An 11598-nucleotide genomic window follows, 5' to 3' on the forward strand; every position below is an offset into this window, starting at 1 on the left:
TATTTGTTCGAGAGTTAAATAAATAGTGAGGTAATTTCCATGGGTCGTAAGATTAGACCAAAAATAATAGGTGTTCAATGAGTGATAATTAAAAACTATCATGTAGCACATATAGATAAATTATGGGTAATTGATATTGATGTGGTGATATGAAAAAGGTGTGAGTGCATTGTAATTAATTCAGAGAGGTGTTGATATTAAGATATTTTAACTTTTTGTTTGTCTAAAAATTAAAAGGGCATGGTGATGACGTGTGAGCATTTCTATTCCTCGTTGAAACCTAGTGTTCTTTCGAGTCAGAGTCGCGCGATGGTTAATTACTCCTAGCCCTCTCTCGTGGGGCATGCGAGTAGTACTTTGATTTATGATAAAACTAATAATTTTTTGCAGTAAGTATATGAGTTCTTTATAACTAATGTGACACCATGGACATACGCAATCTTACCTCCTCATATTTGCTAGACTCTTCGGTACTGTGCATGGCCCATTCTCACCTCAAGGATCGGTGCAACTTTCATTAGTGCATCCAAACCCTATGACATGACACACTCTATTGCACATGAGCCTCCTTTTATCTTCCTCAAAATAGCCACCATAACTACCTATCATGGCATTTCCGTAGCCATTTCGAGATATATTGCCATGCAAATTCCATCGTCACTTTGCATGACTAGTAGGTTCATCATCATACTGCTTTGGATGATCATATAGAGCAGACATAGTATTTTTGGCAAAGCCATCGTTCATCATATTTTTGATACATGCCATGCTAGATCTTTGCACATCCTGGTACACTGCCAGAGGCATTCATCCAGAGTCATATCGTCTTACCAATCTTCATACTAAGTTGTAAGTAAATAAAAGTGTGATGATCATCATTATTGGAACACTGTCCCACCGAGGAAATAAAAACTGGGGAGGCAAAATGAGCCCACAGTAAAAAATGAATAAGATAAAAAATAGAGAAGGGACTTTGCTACTATCCTTTACCACACTTGTGTCTCAAAGTGGCACCTTGTTCTTCATATAGAGAGTCTCATGTTATACCATTCATATGCTAGTGGGAATCACTTGTTCATAAACTTGGCTTGTATATTCAAATGATGGGATTCCTCAAATGCCCAAGGTCTTCATGAGCAAGCAAGTTGGATGCATACCCCACTTAGCTTCAGTTGAGCTTTGATACACTTATAGCTCTAGTGCACCATTTGAATGGAAATCCCTAATCCTTGCATCGACATCTATCAACGGGCATCTCAATAGACCGTTGGTATGCCTAGTAGATGTGAGACTATCTTATCCACTTTTTACCCCTTTGATACCTACCACCATATTCTATTCCACCTATATGCTATGTTCAATGGTTCACGCTCATGTATTGCGTGAAGAATAAAAAGTTGATTCATATTGAAAAGTACGATCCAATTGCTTGACTTTGGCACCATGGTGCTTCACATTTTTATTAATGTGGTGAAGATGGAGCCACCCCTTGCTAATATAATAAGATGCATGGGGGTCAAACAATCTTTGAGGATCGTATACTTTGAAAGATTAGTGATTTTGTTTCTTATACATATAAGTATTATTATGTTAATGTTTGTTAATTCATCGTTTCTCAATGAGGATACATGCATAAGGATACATCAAAAATTCTTATTTTACCATTTACCTACTAGAGGACGAGCATGAATTAAGCTTTGGGATGCTCGATACGTCTCCAATGTATCTATAATTTTTGATTGTTCCATACTAATATATTATCATTCTAGGATACTTTTTGGTATTTATTTACCAATTTATATTATTTTTGAGCACTAAACTGTTTCCCACTTCCTAGTGCCAGTGCCTAGTGCTAGTTGCTGTTTTTTTGCATGTTTTTCACTTTTCAGATTTTCAATACCAAATGAAGTCCAATTGACCTTAAATTTTTTCGAGATTTTTTCTAGACTGAAAAAAGACCAATGAGCATACGAAGAAGGTTGTAGGCCACCCAAGGGACCCACAAGCCAACACGACGCGACCTCGGGGGGCGCGCCCTGAGGGCTTGTGGGCCCCTCGAGGCCCTCCCGACGCCGTTCTCTAGCTTATAAATTATCATATATCCTAAAAACCATAAAGCAGTCCTAAAACACTTTTTATGCCACCGTAAGTATCTATTCCGACAAGATGCCATCTAGAGCTACATTCCGGCACCCCGCCAGAGGGGGTCGATCATGAAAGGCCTCTTAATCAACCTTGCTACCGTCATGATGATGTGCGAGTAGTTCATGATAGACCTACGAGTCCATAGGTAGTACGTAGATGGAAATCTCTCTCCCTCTCTCTCTTTTGATCTTTAATACAATGATCATCGCATCTTTGCTTTGATCATATTATGTAATCTTTTTGTGTGGTGCGTTTGTTGGGATCTGATGAATTGTGGGTTTATGTTCAGATTATTCATGATAAATATTTGAGTCTTCTTTGAATACTAATATGATTATTATGTGCATGATTATGATAGCTTCATAATTTTCTCCAATTTATTGAAAGAGTTTGGCCAACTTGATTGATATTTCTTCGCTCGGAGAGGTGTGTTGTAGTAGGTTCAACCTGGCGAATTTCTATATCCAAGTGATAGAAGGGGAAAAGATGCATCTTTGTGTTGTTTCTACTAAGGATAACACAGTGGGGTTTATTCATATTGCTTGAGTTTACTTTGTCTACATCCTGTCACCGTTCTCCATGCATTACTCTCTTTTACTGAATACTCTAGATGCATGCTGGATAGCGGTCGATGAGTGGAGTAATAGTAATCGCTAGCTGTTGGAGTTAGCCTATTTGTTTATGGATGTGATGCATATATACACATGACAACTATCTGCTATTCTATCAATTCTCGAAATATAATTTGCTTACCCATCGTATGTTGTTTTGATGAGAGATGCCATTAGGGAAAACTATTGCTCCGGGTCTATTCACCACACATTTACAAAACCTTCAAGAATTTGCTGCCATTTACCTTTTTTCAGTTTATTTTGAAATTTACAATCATCTACAATTATCTACACATCTCACTTGCTTGCAAATAACGAGACCAAGGGGATTGACAACTCTCTTGCCCGCGTTGTGTGCAAGCGGTTTTTTTGTGTGCAGCCGCTGAAGATGGTTGTTGTTGATATTCCTATTGGTTCCATAAACCTTCCTTTCCTAACTCAGGGAAATACTTACCCACATCATGCTACGATAACCCATTCCTCTTCTCGAAAAATCTAACGCAGATCACAAGTATCAGTGGTCACCGTGGGCACATCTCTAGGTAGTGCTCCAACAAGAAGCCACATGCATCGCACACCAATACGCCTAACCATGGACAAGGCCATCGAGCGCCACCAAGGGACCAAGCTCCCCGCAACCAGTCCAACAATGGGAGCGGTCATGTGAATCATGTCACAAATGAGGAAGCCCAGGAAGACCCGGATGTCATAATGGGTATGTTCCTTGTCAATTCATCCCTAGTAACCGTTTTGCTTGATTGTGGAGCTTCACATTCTTTTGTTACCCAAAACATTCCACTAAAGTGTGGTATGAAGCCTACACCCCTGGGTACTCATATGTTGGTACAAACCTCGGGTTTAGTTTTGAGAACCAAGATAGAATGTAAGGAAATTGGGATTATCATCAATTGAGTAGAATCCCTAGCATACCTTATCATCTTGAAGTCGCAAGGCTTGGATGTGATACTAGGCATGGATTGGTTAACCAGGCATCAAGGCTTGTTGGATTGTGCCAAGAGAACTATTACCATGACCAGTAGGCAAGGAGTTTAAGCCAAGTATGTTCCCAACCCTACCTCTTCTCAAGCCCCTCGGGTCAATTTTGTGTCGGGAATTGAGTTGGATCAAGTGACAGTGGTATGTGAATACCCAGATGTCTCTCCTGGTGAGCTTCTCGGAATGCCTCCTCACCATGACATTGAGTTCATAGTTGAGCTAATGCCCATAAGAGGACCCATCTATAACAATCCCTATAGAATGGGATCCGAAGAAATGGCTGAGTTAAAGAATCAACTGGCTGTGTAGCTCACAAAAGGATTTATCTGCCCTAGTGTGTCTCCTTGCAGATCACTTGTTCTATTAGAATAGTGTCAAGACTATCAGACTCTGTGTAGATTACCGTTATCTCAGTGAGGTCACAATACAGAACAAGTACCCACTTCCCAAGATTGAAGACCTATTCGATCAGCTGAATGGTGACAAGGTGTTTTCCAAGATCGATCTCAGTTTTAGGTATTACCAGTTGAATATTAGACCCCAAGACATTTCTAAGATGACATTCGTAATCCCATATGGCATGTACGAGTACACGGTCATGTCATTTGGGCGAACTAATGCACCATCTTACTTCATGTACCTCATGAACAAAGTTTTCATGCAGTACTTGGACAAGTTTGTCGGTGTCTTCATTGACGACATACTCATCTACTCCAAGTCTCAAGAAGAGCATGAGAAGTACTTGAGAATGGTCCTGGATAAGCTTCAAGCGCACCAACTTTATACCAAATTCAACAAGTGCGAATTTTAGCTACATGGAGTTGGATTCTTCGGTCATGTGCCGACTGAGGAAGGATTCTCAGTGGATCCTGCCAAGATTGAACCCGTGACTGAATGGCACTTCCCAAGCAATGTGAAGGAAATCAGAAGCTTCCTGGACTCGCGGGATATAACCGTAAGTTCGTCGAAGGAGTCTCGAGCATTGCTTGGCCCATGAATCGGGTCTTCAAGAAAGACAAGAAGTTCGAATGGACGACAAAGTGCGAAGAAAGCTTACAAGAGCTCAAGAAGAGATTGACAACATCCCAAGTTTTGGCTACCCCCGATATTCATAAGGAGTTTGTGTTATATTGTGATGCATCGAGAATCGGGATTTGTGGTGTTCTGATGCAAGAAGGTAGAGTCATAGTGTAACGCCCAAGATGTGATCCTATCCTTATTTTGGCGCCAGGGCCTCAATGGGGATAAATGAACATCTCGTTGTTTTGCTAGAATGGATATCATTACAAGTACATGTACGGAAGATATGAGTATATGTAATTGGCTTACACTGGCCACAAGCTACAACATGAACATCGCAATACAACAATAGATGTAAACATAATGTACAACAGATGAAATCAAACGATAAAAGAACAACGTCCATCCTAGCTATCCTAGGATGTTGGTCTGGAACCGATCCTATGATCAATGAAGAAGAAGAAGAAGATACTCCAAATAGAACAATCACCGCTCATGTCAAATAATCTCTTTACATGTACTTGCAGTTGTTGTTGTAGTAATCTGTGAGCCAGAGGGACTCAACAATCTCATTTTGAAAGGTATCAAGACTAGCAAAGCTTAATGGGTGATGTATGGTTAAGTGGTGAGGCTGCAACAAGCACTAAGCATTTATTTGACTCGCTAACTTACAAGTACAAGAATAAGAGGGGGTGATCTACGCATAACGGGCGTAAACTAATCATGATCACGACGTGATCCTGAACACCTACTTACGAGTCATACATAACCCCATCGTGTCCTCTCTCCAATACATATCTCGTAAGAAGAGACAGTCACGGCTACGCACATAGTTAGCATTTTTTAATTAAGTTTAGTTCAAGTTTTCTATGACCATGTGTTAAAGAAAGATTCCAAGTTGCCACGTAACCGCGGGGTCGGCTCTCAAAAAGATTTAACCCTACAGGGATGCTCCAACTAGTCCATCACAAACTCCCACAAGCTGCATGGAATAAATTCAACCACGGAAGATGTTCAGAATCCCGCGCAGAAGATGTTCGAGAAAGGTGAAACAAATCCTGCAAAGCCACCGGTGTGCCAGATCCGCATCTAGAGCCACGTGCTCTCTATCTACGGGCATCATCCATCTATGCAAAGTGGACGGTAGCTAGAAAATGCCTCGAGTTTCCCCGAGGTGGCACCACAAACTGGTAGGTAGGTGGACCAACAATCATGAGGAGCACGGGGGGGGGGGGGGTGTTGATTAATTATCCAGGAGGGTCGGCAGGTCGAGAATTTTTTATCCCAAATTAAAATCAAGGGGTCCCCATAACAACCCCAAACATGTTAGGAGCGCTCAGTTATGGAACATAACACAGGTTACACAAGTAACTAGGGTGGCAAAGGTGGAACAAAACATAGAGCTAGAAGGCCAAGCCTTCCACCTCTTAGAAAGTATATAGGTGCATTTAATTAAATAGCAATAATATGGGGATTTAATAAGGAACCCATGTTTTCACATGGAAAGCATTTGCAGTTGTAACTACAAATGCTATAAGAAGGCTGCGAAAGTGGTAACATAGCCAAACAAAGGTTTGCTGGGACGAGGAGGGGTTAGACGCCTTTCATGGCAATGTTGGGAGGCTTGACATAACAGGTGGTAGGCAGCGAGACATATCCATAGAAATGAGACAACTATCATAGCAATTATAGTAGTGGTATCTAGGGAAATGATCATCTTGCGTGTGATCCCGCTTGGAAGAAGAACAAATCCATGAAGAAGACGAACCGATGTAGTCGAACGAATCCTCATACTCCGAAGCGGTTCGAAACTCTATCAAGAAGAAACTATCTGGAAACAAACAATCAACACATGATAAACACCACAATATATGCATGACATGATGCTCAAACACCTATGATGCATGTCCATGTAATTATGCATGACATGGTAAAGCACAACAATCAACTTATACACATTAAGTGAAACTCAATATGCAATGAGATGCATATTGACAAAACTCCAATTTGAATTACTTAGTTCACTCCCGTTTAGGTACACGACAATATTAAACATTGTTAAACATGGCAAGAGTGAATCATAAATAAACTATCTATCTTGGCATTTTAAATGAGGTGGGAAACAACTTAGAATATCTTCGAAATAATCATGTATGTTAATTTCTAAATTGGTTCAGATATGAACTAAGCATGTTTTATATTTATTAAACAAAAAAATAAAGTGAACGATGTGAATGAATATGTTATTCTAGTCGATTTACATATGTAGATCATCTAAAACGGAGCTACGGTTTAAAATATATGATCATCACAAGATAATATATCATGAATGCAAAATATATGCAAATGACAACAACAAGCATGTTAAAACATGGATGAACAAGATATTATGTAACTACATGAAATTTCAGGCAAGTCTAAATGAGGCCGGAACAATAAATAACAATTCCGAAAAGTCCTCATGTGCAATTAATATTTCGGTATTGTTATGCCTATAATGGAATTTTAGAGTTACTAAAGAGGAAAATAAATTTTCCCATGTTGTTCTACACATTTTCTAGTCAAGTTACATATGTGGAACATTTTAATCAGAGCTACGGTTAATTAGTTATGAGGCAAACCTTATTAACATGGCATTATGCACATTAAGTGAAAACAACAAATTAAACATTTTAATCATGGTTGAAATTTAGATATTGTGAAATTACACAAACTTCTACGCATTTTTCATGTATAAAGTTTTTAAATCTGATGCACGGTTATTTAATTATTGCGATTTTGAAATCATGCATTTTCTGTAATTATTAATGCACTTGTTAATTTAGGATATTTCGCAACGGTGAAAAAAATGATATGGGCCGAAACTGAATTTGGCCCGGTCTGAAACTAAGCGCAACATAGTATAACATGCACAGATGCGAGTCCTAGCGGGTTGACCCTCACAAGCTGGCCTTTGGGCCGGCCTGGTGGAGTGGCTCGGCTGGGCCGCGGTAATGTGCTGGGCCTTCGCTGCTTCACGCCGAAGCTGGGCCGGTGCGCTACATCTGAGCTGGGCCTTGACGTGGAGATGTGTCTCGGATCAAGTGGCAGCCTGGTCTTGCACAGATGTTGCAAGGCGAGGCAGACCAATAGTGGCCGTGCTCATCCTCCTCTGTTCGAACCCAGGAATAGAGGGGGCAGCGGCGGGACATGGCAATGGCTGCGCTCGAGGGCTGACCTGGCGGGGATGGCGTGGGGAAGGGCGAGGGGCGAGGCGGGTCGTGGTTGGATCCAACCGGTTCCTCGGGGGGGGGGGGGGGGGGGGGGGGGGGAATCTTCAGGCGGCGGCATTGGAGCTTCAGTCGATGGTGCATGGCGGCCATGGCAGGAGAACGACGACGGGTGGGAACGGAGCCACGATTGGGAAGGTGAGGGGAGGCTAACAGCTGGGATCGTCAGGCTCGTCCGAGGTGCAGCCATGACGGGGGTTCCTGCAAAAGGGAGAGAAAGCATGAGGGAGAGATATAAAGGAGGGGGAATGGGAGATACGAGGAGTGGGCGGCACTCATCTGTTGGTGTGGCAAGGCTCGGAGCAGTGCTGGCCGACGGAAGGCATCGGGTCGAAGCGACAGAGAGGAGGCACAGGGATGAGCGGTTCCATGTGCGATGCGCTGCGGCAGGAGCTCCAATGCCATGGGGTGGGGGAAGGATGTCGCTCTCCCTCCTCCATGTAACAACGAGGAGAGCGCGAGGGCTCTCGGGCGGGCACACAGGAGGCTTGCTGCTGCGGCTTGCACGGGACGAGGAACAACTCCTCGGGAACATAGGAGGCTCATGTGGCTGCGGCTTGGTGCAACGCCTCGATCCATTGGGATCGAGCGTTTGGTGTGACTGTGCGATGGGAACCGAGGAGGATCTCGGAGGATCCCAAGGTCGGAGGTGATTGGTGGATGGCTAGCGGCGGGATGGGACAAGATGCCTAGAGATTAGGGTTCGGTCTGGCTTTGGACTAGGTGATCCATATGTAGTGCATCAGGACTAGGTTGGACCCTCCGATTTAGATCGAGCGGTCGAAAAAAATAGGTTATGGAGTCCAAATGAAAAACGGATGGTGGTTTTGGGTATTACGGGGTTGATCCGAACCTAATGGTCACTTCCTATGTTTCGGGTTCCGGGAGGCTATGGGACGCACGCGAGGGTTTGTGCACTGTGCAAAGGGGCTAGGCATAGAAGAGAGAAAAAAAATGGGCAGCCCAGCAATAGGTTTTTAAAACACCGAACGTGTGCGATTTAGACCGGCTACAGTGTTGTTATACGTTTAACAATTCCGGTATCAAACGGACTCCGATTGCGATGAAATTTGGAAAGCAGCCTACCTACACTGTATAAAACCGCAACCTACTTTCAACCCACTCTGAGAAAGTTTTATACACACTTTTTTAAAACAATATCTTAACAATGACGCGGGCGCGTGCGTGTGTTGTTGGTCCCGAAATGGTCAACGACAAAAAACGAGAGAATCAACAACTAATAACAGATGCAAGTTTTTGAAAAATGACCGCAACGGAGTGTCGGTGCAATGTGGATGATGCTCATGATGCGATGACGAATGCAACAAGTAACAGAATCACACAACGACAATGGCATAAAAGGGGAATCTTCGGGAGCATTCGTTCTCGGTTGTTACAACTCTCCTCCACTAACAAGAGATCTCGACCCGAGATCTGAGAATGAATGGGGAAGGGGAAGAGAAAGAGCAAGAGGTAAAACTTAGTTGCTTCTTAACGAACGAGTGAAACAAACGATCATTGAAGGTTGGAAAGATATGAATGATGATGTGAGGAACAAGAAAGAATTCAAAAGAAATTTGGGCAACACTTCGGTAGGAAATAGAGGCAAAACTTGATAAGATGCAAAAACTGAAAAGAGAGCCACAAATCTCTGGTTCAATTTACAACAAAGGAAAGAATATGATCTAGATAAGACAAGGTTATTGATTCAAAGATAGGAACATCACAAAGCTTCTGGAACAAAAGAATAGAAACTAGATCATGGAAAGGCAAGAAGAGACAAGAGATTGACAATTTCTACCACAACTGGATTGGAAGAACATTGATAGAAAGAAGGATTGAGTAGAGTTGTTGTAAAATCAACAACAAAAATAAAGCTTGTTGTGTGCTTATGGAAACCATTTTAAAATTATGAGGTGCGTCCGCCGGAGTATGTGCCAGGGCCTCTGTGAAGCACCCATGCACGCCCTCGACAACTGCGCGTTGGCCCCCGAGCGACGCATCGGCCTGACGATGCTACTCTCGGAGCCTCCGCTTCCCTGCCCCGCGCGCATGTGTAGCAACGCGCTCGCGGAGGCCTGGGGAAGCCGTAGAAGAACAGGGCGCCCACCGCAGTACCCCGTTTCCGGGGGAACGCGGCATAGCGCCCAAACTTCGATGGAGCCAATGTCGAGCTTGCTCCGATTCACGCGTCTCTCCCCCGCCCCTACCTGGCGCGCCAAAGATGTCGGTGATTCTAGGTCGACACCTATGGGGATCAACGTGATACCCTTGTGATCGTAGGGAAGGGGAAGACAACGTCAAGAGCAGATCTAACGATCAAAACCCGGCAAGCATTTTTACCCAGGTTCGGGCCGCTTACGCGTAAAACCCTATGTCCTGCTCATCTGATCATATTAAGCGTTTTTCATTGTTTGTTATAGTGATGATAACTGTCTTATTGGCCAATCTCCAAACAGTCTAACCCCTTGTGAATGAGCTAAGGGCCTCCTTTTATAGGCAAAGGGGTCACCTACAGTGCTCGATGGTAGGTTCACGAGATGTTACAGTGAACCTAGAGCGGTGCTTATCCATCTACCGATGTCAGGTGCATTAAATGCACGTCTTGTCCTTGTCAGCTAAGTGCTGGTGAATACATGCGTCTAGGTGTTTCGACACGTGGACGCCCCGCTGGCGCTTGCGGAATGCGCTGGAACTCGGGGGGGCGGTCGCCCTCGGTGCCTTGCCACATCAAACCGGCAAGGGTGCTTGCCGGGGCCTTGGGTCTTCGTCCCGGCAAGGGTCCTTGCCGGGGGCTTCGACTGTCTTCCCGGTGAGGGAGGCTCGCCGAGGTCTTGTGCTTTGTGTGTTGATCAGGTCCGTTAAACGGACGTGGCCTTCGATGTCTTCCCGGCGAGGCAGGCTTGCCGGGGCCTTGGATATATTGGGGGTGCGTCTTGTGTGGACTCTGCCATGCCCTGCCGTCAGGGGCTCTTTGCGCCTGTGCACAAGTCTGGGGCACTAGAGACCCCAGCCTTTAGTGCACCGATAGGAGCCCCCATACCTGGGCCACACAAGCGTGCGGAGCCTTGTTGGGCCAGGCCCAAAGAGGTGCACGGGCCTTCGTGGCTGGATCTGGTGGCGGTTGCCTTTCCCCACGCCGCGCATCGGATGCGCGAAGTGGCCTCTGTGTCTCCTGGAATGCCTCTCCCATGCGCGTGGCATGCGTAGTCTTTGATGCACAGGTGGCAGACGATGCCTTTGAAAGGCGCAGTAGTGGCTGGGCCCACTTGTGCATGCATTGGCACATCATGGCGGTTCTCTATTCGCCTGTGAGCTCGAGTGATTGGGTGAGGAGGGTGGTGGCTTCTGGAGTAATTGAGGCTAGCCCCCGCGCTCTGTCCTATAAATTGGGAGGGTTTGCGAGGGGTTTTGCTCACTCAACACCTCCTCGATCCACCAACTCCTCGATCTTTGCCTTCTGAATCTTTTTCTATCTGCTGGTGGCGCTTGTCCCTAACCATACTTAGGGGACGGGATCAGCCGCCGTCGTCCGTGAGTACAGCGAGGGGATCCCG

The sequence above is a fragment of the Hordeum vulgare genome, chromosome 3H, assembly GCF_904849725.1.
Source record: "Hordeum vulgare subsp. vulgare chromosome 3H, MorexV3_pseudomolecules_assembly, whole genome shotgun sequence".
Lineage (NCBI taxonomy): Eukaryota > Viridiplantae > Streptophyta > Magnoliopsida > Poales > Poaceae > Hordeum > Hordeum vulgare.